The sequence below is a fragment of the Hyperolius riggenbachi genome, chromosome 2, assembly GCF_040937935.1.
Source record: "Hyperolius riggenbachi isolate aHypRig1 chromosome 2, aHypRig1.pri, whole genome shotgun sequence".
NCBI classification, from domain to species: domain Eukaryota; kingdom Metazoa; phylum Chordata; class Amphibia; order Anura; family Hyperoliidae; genus Hyperolius; species Hyperolius riggenbachi.
The window spans coordinates 37509928-37522974 of record NC_090647.1 but is presented as its reverse complement, the minus strand read 5'-3'; the positions used below and the strand labels follow the sequence as shown (position 1 = coordinate 37522974).

The window sequence follows — 13047 nt, the reverse complement described above, 5'->3', positions numbered from 1 at the left end:
TGCTCATATTGTTTGATCTACAATTATCCTGCAGGGCATCATCTTTACTACTGGCAAACAGGAAAAAAAATAGACAGCACCATCTGCCATTACATAACAAACACCCACTAAGAATGCAATAGGCTAAAAGGTTTTTTTTTTTAATAGATATACATATGCACAGAGGGAGATACTGGTTGCTTGGCAGTTGTAAAACAGCCATTATTTCCCAGAATGCAACAAGGTTCACAGACAGGAAATTGTCAGGATCACACTGTGGGAGGGGCGTCACCACAATATCAGCCATACAGACCCCCCTGGGGATCTATTCAATCCTTGGTTACAGTTCCTAAAGCATTTTATCTCTATTGAACAATAGAGTTTGGCTCACAATACAGCCTGTAACATATCCTGCAGGTAAACACCGGGAACTGTTCTTCTCAGTACAGAGACATGTGGTATTAATGAAGAACTCAATGCTTTTTTGGTGAGCAAAACAACATACTAAAGGGTGATGTCATGCGTCAGGGCGTCTGATAGCAAAACGGGGGGAGGGGGAAATAGATTGCTGCATAATGAAAAAAGGGCCTGCTTGATTTATTCCCTCAATATGTGAAGAATTATTGGCTCTCACTATGAGACAGCAAAGTGCAACCCATTAAAATAATCACCTTCCCCGTGTCATTGTGAATCTGGCATGGCTGCGATATTGTACGCAGGCCAAGCTTTTCACTGTGCAGCGTCTCCCGGGGCCCCCATCTTGATAGCGTGCCTGTTATTTATTAAAGTTTTGTACTGGTCCACCTTCGAAGGCCTTCTCTGCGATGATGGTCATGTGACGTCTCGTCGGGGCCGTAAGCGCGATGGGAAGAGGGGATTGTCACCAGGAAGGTATGCAACTCACGTATCGCCTTGACAAAGTGAGGGTGGTTATTGCAATCTTTTTCTATTCCACTGTAGGACTTGGACAGCCACCACTTGTTGTCAGGGCGAAGAATCTTTTTTCTTTTGTTTTGTTTTTTTACTTTTATTTGCATTTTTTTTAATATTTAAAAGTTTAAATTTTTTTTTTTTTTAGCATTTTTTAAATGTTGCTTTTCTTTAGTTATCCACATTGTGTTGCGTATAAAAAATAACTATATGGAAAGCATACTATCCATTTCAGCCCGCAGGGACTTTTCACCTTATGCAACAGAGCAATTTTTACCTCCCATTCATTCACTAATAACCACAATGAATTGATCTATATCTTGTTTTTTTCCGCCACCAATTAGGCTTTCTTTTGGGTGGTCCATTTTCCTAAGAATTATTTTTTTCTAAATGCATTTTAACAGGAATATTAAGAAAAAAAATGGAAAAAATTCATTATTTCACAGTTTTCGGCCATTATAGCTTTAAAATAATACGTGCTACCATAATTAAAACCTGTGTATTTTATTTGCCCATTTGTCCTGGTTATTACACCATTTAAATTTTGTCCCTATCACAATGTATGGCGCCAAAATTTTATTTGGAAATAAAGGTGCATTTTTTCAGTTTTGCGTCCATCACTATTTACAAGCTTATAATTTTAAAAATGTTCGTAATATACCCTCTTCACATGCATATTTAAAAAGTTCAGACCCTTAGGTAACTATTTATGTTTTCTTTTTTTCCATTACAAATTTTATTTGGGTAAATTTTGGTGTGGGAAATAAACAGTTAAATTTAAATGTAATCATGTGTGTTTATTGTATTAAAAAAATGTATGTAGCTGTAGTTTTACTATTTGGCCACAAGATGGCCACAGTGAGATTTTTTTTGTCCTTCTCGCTTCCAGGAAGCAAGAAGAGGACAGGAAACTGATTTTTTTCTCAGAAAGACCGCGGACTCTGGGGACTTAGATCAATAAATGGGAACCATGTTCTCATTCATTGATCTCTGGGCTACCAGGGGGCGGCGCGGGGGCGCGCTTACAGCAAAGCACATCCAGGCGGCATAAATGGTTAATAAAGGTATTGATTAGCTTATTGTGAGAAAGATAGAATTGCGTTCTAGCAAAACTAAACCTCTGGCAAAGAAGCAGCAGAGGCAGAGATTAAAGGTAGCCATACATCCAGCAATTTGGCTGTACGATCGACCATTAAATTTGATTTTTTTATAGAATCGCGAGAGAATCGAGTGCGTTCCAGAATTCCTAATCGATGAAAAGTGTCTGATTACATGTTAAATTGACCAGCTTAGTCAATGGAGCAGGATGCAAGATATCGGTCGATTGCACAGGAATCAGCTACTCTTCGCATGTCATTCGATCGACTCTGAATTGATTTTTGCATTCAGAGCATGGAGAGCACAACATCGGTCAGATCGAATGTGAAGGTGAATCGCATAGGATATCGTTTGTAGTGTGTGGGTCACTAGTCGATCGACTTTCGATCAACCATTACTGAAGTCTATTCCTTAATAAAGTCAATTGTTTTGTCAATGGAATCAAAACAATTTAAAAAAATGTCCAAAAAGGCAAGATGGTAGCCACCATGAGGCAGAGACAAAAAGTCCTGTTACTCTGATCAACGTCCAGAGGTGACAAGGTGTGCTACTAACCAGATGTTTTTAGGCATTATGTTGGGTACACACGATGCATTTTTTTCGATGTCGATTTTCCATCCGATCGATTTCTGATTCTATTTTCTGATCGATTTCCGATTTGATTCTATTTTCTTATCTATTTGCATTCACTTTTATGAGAAATCGATCAGAAAAACGATTGAAAATAAGACCGGACATGTCGGAAATTATCTATCAAACCATCTATCTAACACAAAATTGTATGGTGTGTACCTAGCATAACAGAATATGGTGTTTATGGGATCAGTTTAGTTTAATAAGAACACGAGGCGAAAAGGGGGTCAGAACAAACATACTTACCAAAGAAGAGAGATCCTCCAGAGGCTTCCCTTGCTGTCCCCGCCACTGCTCAGGACCCTCCTTAACATCAATGTTGCACTCCTCTTCTGGCACCAGTGCGTTCGTGCTGCACCTATGTGAGCGCGACCCCACCTGCGCCTTGTGACTTACAGCACATTTACGTCCATACTCGCGCAGGCACAGTACGGACATGCTCATGTCTGAAGAAAAGCACAGCCCCCGAGGTTCCTACTCACAAGTCCGTGTTGTTAATTTTCGGGGGAGGTCCACACTCTGCAACTGGGGAATGAGGATGGTGTGGGAAGCCTCTATAGATCCAGAGGCTTCTCTCTTTTTAGGCAAGTACTTCTTTTTGTACCCGAGGTTCACCTTAGGTACACTTTAACTAACGTTTGCTTTCCATCAGATTTTTAGAACTAAGTAAAAAATATATACGTATATCCGTAAAAAGGAGAACACTATAGGGTCCTTAGAAGAGCTAGTTTAGACCGGAGAAGCTGGTAATGCATACCATAAACCTTAACAAGCTGCGGGCTGCGGCATAGGAAAATGAGCGGCATTCGCTAAGCCCAAATGAGAAACCTTTCTAAACAGCAATGCCTTTGTGTTTTCTTTATGCATTTTATTGAACCATGATGGGCCTGGATGAAGTTCAAAACTTTTCTCCGAGTTCCATTTAACTGCAAGTAAATAGTTTAGGGATGTACCATCCCAGGCACAATATCAAAGCAGATAACCATGTCTCATGCAACTTAATTAAAAGCATGTCTTGGCATCATGGGCTGGCCAGGAAGCTGAAGGAACTGAGGGCTCACTGTAGACAAGGCTGGAAGCCAGGATAGGCCGGAAAAAAGAAAGACAAAGCATTTTGGGATTCATTGTCTCATATATTTCTTTAAGAAATGTAACTTTGACTCTTAAAAAATTGCTTCTGTGATGGGACATCTTTATTCACTTGACCTCGTGAAGGCCAAGATTAAGACGTTATGGCCCTACGGTGTCATCTGCCTTCATAAACTGAGACATGGAACAATTTGTCTGGATTAGGTTTATCATGTGATTCCGAGGAGAGGTGGTCAGGTGGGACAGAAAAGGCATCCGGTAAATCCCCAGTGACCTCACAGTTGTTCCTCTAAATCAAAGCAGATTAAAAATGCTCAATCTACAAAAATTATTTTAGTTTAAAATGTTCTCTTCAATAAATATTCCATGATTGTTAAAATAAAAAAACAAACTTTGTCTACCTGAAAAAAGGCAAGATGTTCTTAAAGGGGAGGTCTAAGCAAAATAAAAAAATTAGTTTCACTTACCTGGGGCTTCTACCAGCCCCATGCAGCCATCCTGTGCCCTCGTAGTCACTCACTGCTGCTCCAGTCCCCCGCTGGCAGCTTGCCGACCTCGGAGGTCGGCGGGCCGCATTGCGTACATTTTAACGGATTCCCGGTAGTGCAGGAACGTTAACACAAACATTTTTACGCGTTACTGGTTCAATGCGTACATTTTTACGCATTGAACCGGTAACGCGTAAAAATGTATGTGTTAATGTTCCTGCACTAGCGGGAATGCGTAAAAATGTACGCAATTTGGCCAACCAACCTCCAAGGTCGGCAAGCTGCCAGTGGGGGACTGGAGCAGCAGTGAGTGACTACGAGGGCACAGGATGGCTGCATGGGGCTGGTAGAAACCCCGGGTAAGTGAAACTCATTTTTTTTATTTTGCTTGGACCTTCCCTTTAAGCACTGAATCTGATGAGGTGGCCCACCAAGATTTCATTGACTGTGTTTTTACATATTTATTTATTTTAAGTTGTTGTGATTGTGACAGTCAAACCAGAGACCTTCATTTGAGAGATGGGAACCAGATGATCTTCACAGAACTCTTAGAACAGAAAAAACTAAACGAAACAAAGATAGAGACCAGGGGCCAATAATGTGGTACACCAAACAAGTTCTTTGAAAGGGGTTCTCTGGTATGTTTAAAAAAAAGCTAAAACTGACACTTACCTAATACCTGGGGCTTCTATCGGCCCCCTGCAGCTGTAATGTCCCGCGCCGTCCTCCTCCGATGCTCCATTCCCCGCCACCGGTAACCTGCTGATTATTCATCTAACTAGACGAATAGAACTGCGACTGTGCGTCCGTCCATGGCCTCGTGCGGGAGCGAGCACACGTGCGACCATGGCCGTGCAGTCGCAGTTCTATTCATCTAGTTAGACAAATAAATAGCAGGGAGCGGAGCATCGTAGGAGGACGGCGTGGGACATTACAGCTGCAGGGGGGCAATAGAAACCCCAGGAAAGTGTCAGTTTTAGCTTTTTTAAACATACCAGAGAACCCCTTTAAGTAAAAAGTAAAAAGAACCCCTTTAAGTAAAAAGAATACATTCTCCATACATTAATGGGGATGGAGTATAACCAGGCTCTGCTCTGGTTGGGGTCCCTGGGTTACAGGGACTTTAATGGTCACTCTCCCGATACCGCTTAAAACTATAAAATAATAACCTCCTAACAGAGGCGTATAAAAGATGATCTACTAGGTGGAGGCACCCAAAATATATAAAAGGATAAAAACTGTTTAAAAGGAGAGGTAATGTTGGCTTACCTCACCCTGAAGGTACACACCAGGCATATACGGTAGGAAGGACAATGCGTTTCACGGGGCTGTCCTGCTTCTTCAGGTCAGGAATGGTAAAGTCCTTACAGCTGCGGTTTGTCCAACTCAATGTTGGCTTACCTCACCCTGAAGATACACACCAGGCATATACGGTAGGAAATTTCCATTTTATTTGCACAAAAACACAAGGACAATGCGTTTCACGGTTGCTGTCCTGCTTCTTCAAGTCAGGAACGGTAAATTCCTAACAGCTGCGTTTTTTTCCGACTAGAACTCCGCTAGGCTCGAATGAAAAATGAGACAAAAATAACACAAAATATGGATCACTTTAATTGTTTTTTGTTTTTTTTTTGGGGGGGGGGGGGGTGTATTAGAAAGAGGATAAAGTAAACAACGGTGTAAATATTGACGGACTTCTGGCTGTGTTTCCTTAGACAATGGCCCAAGACCTATGTTTGATGGCAAGCTAAGTATATAAATGTGTACTCCTATTTAATTTTATATGGGTCAGCGATAATTAACGTGTTGTACTAAATCAGATATATATTATCTATTGGGGATGATCTATGTTTTAGTTGATCAGAGCAAGCTGTAGCAATTGTTGCATGAACAGTACCTCTGAGGAAGCTGGCCTTTGAACCGCGAACCATGCATCTGGCTGCTATGTCTGTCAATCAAACTCTGATCTGTTCAGATTTTACTCTGCATCCCAGGATTTTATATTCATGTTTTATAAACGCTCACTATGTATACTGTGGTTGATTTTATTTTCTCATTCAAACCACACTTTTTTTTGCTTGTGGTTCTCTTCTAGGCGATTTACTGTACTTGGGGGAGAACGCAGACACGGGGAGAACATACAAACTCTGTGCAGATAGTGCACTAGCTTGAACCAACAACCCAGCGCTGAAAGGTAAGAGTGCTAACCCACTACGCCACTATGGAAATGCACTCACAGTGCTCTTGCACATACATGTGTACGGGCTACTGTTTTGTTTGTCTCTTTAGTTTTCCGCCGTCATGAGCCCCAGGCATATTGCCCACTTGAGCTCAATAGGAAGTCCAGAGCTGGATTTGAGGGCCTCTAGTCAGCATCAGGTAGTATTAAACTTAATCTACCATAGACGTTTCCGTCTTCATGGAGACCAAAAAATTAGATTTCTGAGGTTTAGATCTATCTAACGTCTTACACCGCAGAAACACATAGCCAATTCCAGCCAGAAAACCTTTTTAGACCATTTTTCACAAATCTTATTAAATACTCTTAAAAATGTGATCAATGGCTTTCTTATGTTACTCCTCAATCATAACCAGTTCCAAACCTCTTAAATTTTTTTTCGCTCTGAATCTCGAGAAGAAATTCCACAGATCTCCAGGCCAAATCCAATTTTACTTTACAGCTTAAGAATATTTTCCTCTTCTTTTTTTTTATATGCCTTTTGTATTGTGATTTTATGACTTGCTTAAAGAGCAAATTGGGAGTTGGCCTGGTAAAATGACAGAGACATGTATACAAAAAGGCATTGTGCTCGTTCTGCCGAATGCCAAAGTGTTACACTATCCATATCGTTTTCTCATAACATAAACTTCCCGAAGACTTACAAATGGGAAAAGATTTTGAAGCCGAAGAAAATATAATTTTCATGTCAACTTTTCAGGGTTTTTTTTTCTGGTCCAGAAAATCATGCTGGCCTTCTGAGAAACCACGGAGTAATTTTAAGTGCAAGAGCTTCTACATTTCAGATACTCCAACCTCCCCGTCACAAGCAAAGCTCCCCTTATAGTTGGGACGGGAACGTCATTTTGGACACCGGTTTAATTTGTATTTTAGTGTTTATTTTTTGCTGTGATGATGGTTTGGCAGCAATTTTTCACGGCATGTACAAAATAAACTCCCCGAATCAAGATACTTTACTGTTCTGTCATGGGCATTAAGTTATGTGAGCTATGTGCCAAACTACACACATAACCAAGTTCTTGACCAAGTTTCTAGTTATGCGTACAGTTCAGCAAGTCTGCTCCATCAGACGTCCAAGATGCCAAATGTGGAACCATCCCTTACTGGGTAGACATTTACAATACACTTGACAGGTAGCCAGCTAGTCTTAGTCAAGAGCACTGAAGAGCAGCAACAGGAAGACCAACAGTATTGCATAACGCCCAACATTTTGAGATTAGAAAGAGGGACACTTAAAGGAGTCATCAGGGCACAGAGAGTAAAATGAGTGGTACTTACCGGGGGCTCGCAGCCGTTCGCCGGAGCTCCGACTCGGTCCCCGGCGATGACATCAGAGCAACCTGGAGGTCACTCTGTACTGCGCCTGTGCGATCGGCGCTGTCAATCACCGCCACGTGGGCCGGAGCGGACTGCGCAGGCGCAGTACAGAGCAACCTCCAGGTCGCTCTGATGTCATCACCGGGGACCAGGTCGGAGCTCCGGCGAACGGCTGCGAGCAGAGCTGCGGCGAGGGAGGTCCTGGGAGCTTGGGGCTGGAGGAAGCCCCCGATAAGTAACATTCATTTTACTCTCTGTGCCCTGATTACTCCTTTAAGCTACGTGCATGCCACACCTCTAACCACGCCCCTGACACACCCCTAGTTATGCATACTATAAAGAAAATTATGTTTTATGATTCAAACCACACTGGTCCTTTCTATCCTGATTCATTTCCCTTCATATTAACATTTGGAAATAAAAATATATCAATTTAAAGGATGAGAATAAAGTTTAGAGTCAATTAAACTTATTTATCAGTATAAAAATACATATATTTACATAAATCTGTACATGAGTTGTGAAAGAGAGACAAATGCGGAGGAAAGAGAGACAGGGCTCTCAAAGAGGGACTGTCCCTCCAAAAGAGGGACAGTTGTGAGCTATGGACTATTGGTAATACAACTCATGCCCCCCCCCCCCTACATTCACAGCCCAAGGTGACCCCATAATATGGGGGGCCATTTGTCAGCGTTCATAGAACAAGTGTGGCCACCCTGATCCCCCATAACTACCCTCATCCATACAAAATTGGGCAATAACAGCACCTGTCAGAAGCCTAACTACGAATCATGCCCCCCCCCCCCCCCCCCCACACACACACACACAGCAAGACTTTGATGGACCCCACAATGTTTACACCCTTCCTTTGCCTATTTCTGGTGACCCTCGCAGCCTGGGGGCCCATCTCACAGAGGTCATTAAAAAAATGTGGCCATCATAATCGTCACACCCATAACAAGTGTCGCCACATAAACATAAACCGGATCTGAAGGATGGACCCCTTTATCAGAGGGAGTGATGTAGTAGGTGGGGCCTCCTTACAGCTCTGGCCACCCCTCCAGTTGCAGTGACTACTCCCCTGTAGTTAAAACCCCTTGCGCCCACTCTAGAGGGGTTAGCTCAGTATCGAAGGGAAGTATTCATTTGGGTCCCCCTGTGGCCCTGGGCTCCACTGCAGTTGCAGCAGCTGCTCCCCGCAGTTATGCCTTTGGAGACCAGAAAGATAAAGGTGGTGGGTGGTGCTGCTATTAAACATATCAGTGATCTAGATTACCGATATCTTACTTTACACTTACCCGGCAGCAAGTCTCACACTAACCCTCCCTTCCCAGTGCCTAACACTAACACCCCTCAAAACGTAATGCCCAATACTCCCCCCCCCCCCCCCCGTCTAATACTAACCTCCAGTGCCCAAACCACCTCTATTTATAGACAATTGTCCACCACAGGGGTGTCAAACTCAATCACCCAAGGGACCAAAATCAAAAACATAGTTTAAGTCACAGGCCAAATTGTTTATTAACCACTTAACGACCGCTGCACGCCAATTGGCATGCACGTGGCAGCAGCCCCAGGACCGCCTATCGCTGATCGCCATAAGGTCCTTGGGGCGGAGTTTGCAGGGGACCGCGCCGTCGATGCGCGCGCATCCCCGCTCTGATGGCGGAGCTCCACTCCACCTTCAGTCTGCCAACGGCGATTGCCGCTAGGAGACTGTTAGACGGTGAAACCGTCGTTTATTTACTTGGTGCAGAGTTGCGATCTAAGGCAGCGCTGTACAGGGGCAGCCGTGTCACTCGGCTGTCCCCTCCAGAGGCACAAAAGCGATCCGCTGTGATAGGCTGAAGCCTATCACAGCACAGCCGATCGCGCTTATAGGCTGAAGGGGGACCGAGGGAGGGGAATAAAAATAAAAAAAAGTCTGAATTTATTTAAAAATAAATAAGAAAAATATTTGTAAAAAAATATATGAACATTGGGGGAGTGATCAGACCCCACCAACAGAAAGCTCTGTTGGTGGAGAGAAAAGGGGGGGGGATCACTGGTGTGCTGAGTTGGGCGGCCCTGCAGCGAGGCCTTAAAGCTGCAGTTGCCTATTTGTTGAAAATTGGCCTGGTCTTTTAGGGGGTTTAACACTGCGGTCCTCAAGTGGTTAAGATTAGTCTCAAAACCAAGTGGTGTAACGATAGCGACTCCTCCCCCTTCTGCAGAGTACTGCAATGGAGCAGTTTAATATTTACATGCTCCAGTACTACTTCAAGTCTCCTATGATTTTTCTTTTTTCAGGCTCCTGAGGAATGTCACGTGATCAGAAGATAGGAGTATAGAAGCAAAGAGTGTGCAGCTGATGGAAAGAACAGAAGAGACGCAATGCATCACTGGAGCAGGTACGTTTTATACTGCTACACTGGGCTGCTCTGCTATGCAGGTAAATGGTGTTGTCAGGGTAAAAGGGGTGGTAGGTTGATTTCAGAAGCCCATGCTAGTTCCGCTGGGAGGGCCTTGTCGGTTGTTGCTTCCCCTGGCTTAAACTGACGATGTTTAACCTTTTCTGGACTGCCTATATGAGATCCTACGCTGAACTTGTGGCTGATCTAGCCTGATGCGGCATAGGATCTATGCCGCCCATTGTTACTGCTCCTCGACGCGATCGTGCGTACCCGAGAGATGCCACTGCAGTTCATCACTGTTGCCTGGAGACACACAGCCCATGGGGACACACAGCCCAGCACACAGAACTGGAGATCGGACTGCCTGACAAAAACGCCTGGGGTTAGGCGGCCGGTCCCCAAATGGTTAAATCAGAAATGCGGTCATTGTTGTGTTCCTCTGGATGGTAAGGGCCACTAGCAGCAATTGCGATGCTGACTGGCAGAATCGCAAAACGCTAGCGATTTTTGAATCGCTAGGGTTGCCACTTTAACATAGGAATTGTAGTAGGTATTTTCCACTACAGCGATTACATTTTTACAAAAGCGTGATCGGGAGCGATTTTTACCGTGATTTTGCAATGCAAGCACATTGTGTATGCAAAATCGCGATAGTGATTGCGTGTAAAAATTAGGGACAAGGCGCAATCTATAGCGTTTAGCAATTGTGATTGCTAGTGGAAAAGGACCCTAAGGCCGTCATCCTATTACTACTTACAATGATGCCCATTTGAAGCTCTCCAGGCCCAAATAAAATGGCAAAGAGGGCAACATTTGTTTGACACCTGTGGTCTGCAAAGTAGACTATTGGCTTCTCTAATTGATCCTTCCTTAGTAGCCAATCGGCTACTAGTACTGCGTATTGTCATTGGTCTTAAATTACCAAGGTAAACCTTTTTTCACAAAAAATTCTGCCTTCTCTGGTCCAATGCTTCCGAGTTCTGTGATCGGGCTAAAATTACCGAGTTGTGGTAATGCAGCATTTCCACAGTAATCCGATCTCTGAGATCGATTTCCAATTACCGCTGTGGTGGTAAGCCCATTTACAGAATGCGGAAACTTCAATTCCATGACATCCCAATGAGCAAACCTCCCCAGGCTCTTAGCAGTCACAGGAATCGAAAAATACCCTCACAATAATTGTCCACCAACAGTTTTCTTCCATTTATAACCTTGGACCAACAAAAGTCAGCGTGGAGCATCAATGACTCCGTCTATTCCTCGAGGCATTGCAATATTTAGGGAAATAATAAGAGCAGGAAGGCGATTTATGCTCAACGTGGATTTGGCACTGTCAACAAGGGCCAAATAAAAATGATGGATGCTAATAATGGATAAAAAAACCTGAATCTGCTATTTTATTTAGCTTTTTTGGGCATAGATGTCAACCCCCCCTGCCAAATGTAAATCTCCGAATGGTTTGCAGTGAATATAAAATGCCTAATTAAGGTATTGACGAAATTTAGGAAATGTGCTCAACGTAGCTGCTCCCATCTTAAGTTATTAAAACTAAGACCAAATTATGAGCCATCACCTAATCCTGCTGGTGGCTCTCCAGAAAATTGCCCTGGAAGACCTCCACCTGGCAGAGACCATCTGTTCCAGCAAGCAAGCCCAGCCAGTGCCTCCTCTAATTGAAACCAGTATGGGGCTGTAGATGAAAAATGTGGTTTTAATGTCCCGTGGCTTCCAACGGTGCTGTAGAAAACTCATGTCCAGAAATAGCTCTACAGTAAAAGTTCCACAGTGAAAAAAAAAAATATCCATAGACACAGTGGCTGAGTCTAACTGTACAGGTTGTATATTTATTAAATAAAACATCGGAATGCCGTAGAGCTTCCTGCACTGGCTACTAATACCTGCACAATCAAAGTTCTTAAGGAGGCCACACATCACTCGATGTATGGTCAGATGGAACATAAGATCTAATCTAATCAGAGAGCAATCTATTGCCTGCTCAATGGGCCGGTTTAAAGTGCTCTGGGGCCCTGGGGCAAACTGAAGCGGGGTCCCTCACCCCAAATAACCCCCCCCTCCTCAAACAAACCCCAAATGCCCCCCTCCCGCAGGCATCAGCACTTTAAATGAATGCTCCCGCTCACCGGAGCCTTGCGAGTGAAGAAGCTGCAGCTGTCATTATCTGTCCCAGCAGGCGGCAGATGCACTGTCCGGGCTCTCTATCCACGCTGTCTTCCTTCTTCTCTATGACCTGGCGCGTGTTATGTGTAAACACGCGACAGGTCATAGAGAAGAAGGAGGGACAGCGTGGATAGAGAGCCCGGATGGTGCAGCTGACGCCTGCCGGGACAGGTAATTACAGTTGCTGTTTCTTCACTCGCAAGAGCTCTGGGGAGCAGCGCCATCGAGAGGAGCAGGGTCGGCGTAGCGGGGCCCCTGCAGAGGTCGGTGGCCCTGGGGCAATTGCCCCCTTTGCCTCTATGACAGTGCCGGCCCTGCTGCTCATACACAGCACAACAATTTCCTATAGATTTCAGCATGAAATCAGTTGGAAGTCATCCTTGCGCCACCACTTGCCAAGCCGCCCTCCCCCTGAAGTCTATGTGTGCCTCCTCCGCTGCTCGTGCTCAGTGTTAAAGACTTACCCTCTGCTGCAGCATGAATCCTGGTCACCTCCAGTGTTCGGAATCAACATGAGTGCCTGTATTATGTAGCTCATGTAATGACATCACAACACTGATTCGCCTATGGCAAACACTGGGTTTAAGCCCCCTTTCCCCCCAGTCAGAGCACCCTTCCCCTGCAAAAACAGAACCCTTTTTTGTTTTCGTCTTTGTTTTTTGTTTTTTTGTCGCTCGATATTGCCAGTTCCTTTTTCCGAAAT

General features: G+C 44.1%; 1 long non-coding RNA gene across 3 annotated transcripts in view; it reads left to right on the top strand.

The window, feature by feature from the left end:
- Positions 1 to 249: 249 nt before the first annotated feature.
- Positions 250 to 13047, top strand: part of LOC137543533 (uncharacterized) — a 99638-nt gene continuing 86840 nt past the window's right edge. For 2 of the 3 annotated variants that reach the window (XR_011025544.1, XR_011025543.1), the window contains exons 1-3: positions 250 to 466; positions 6313 to 6411; positions 10063 to 10163. This is a non-coding gene — a long non-coding RNA (uncharacterized lncRNA). The remainder of the gene's footprint in view (positions 467 to 6312; positions 6412 to 10062; positions 10164 to 13047) is intronic. The other variant, XR_011025545.1, reaches the window with a different exon arrangement.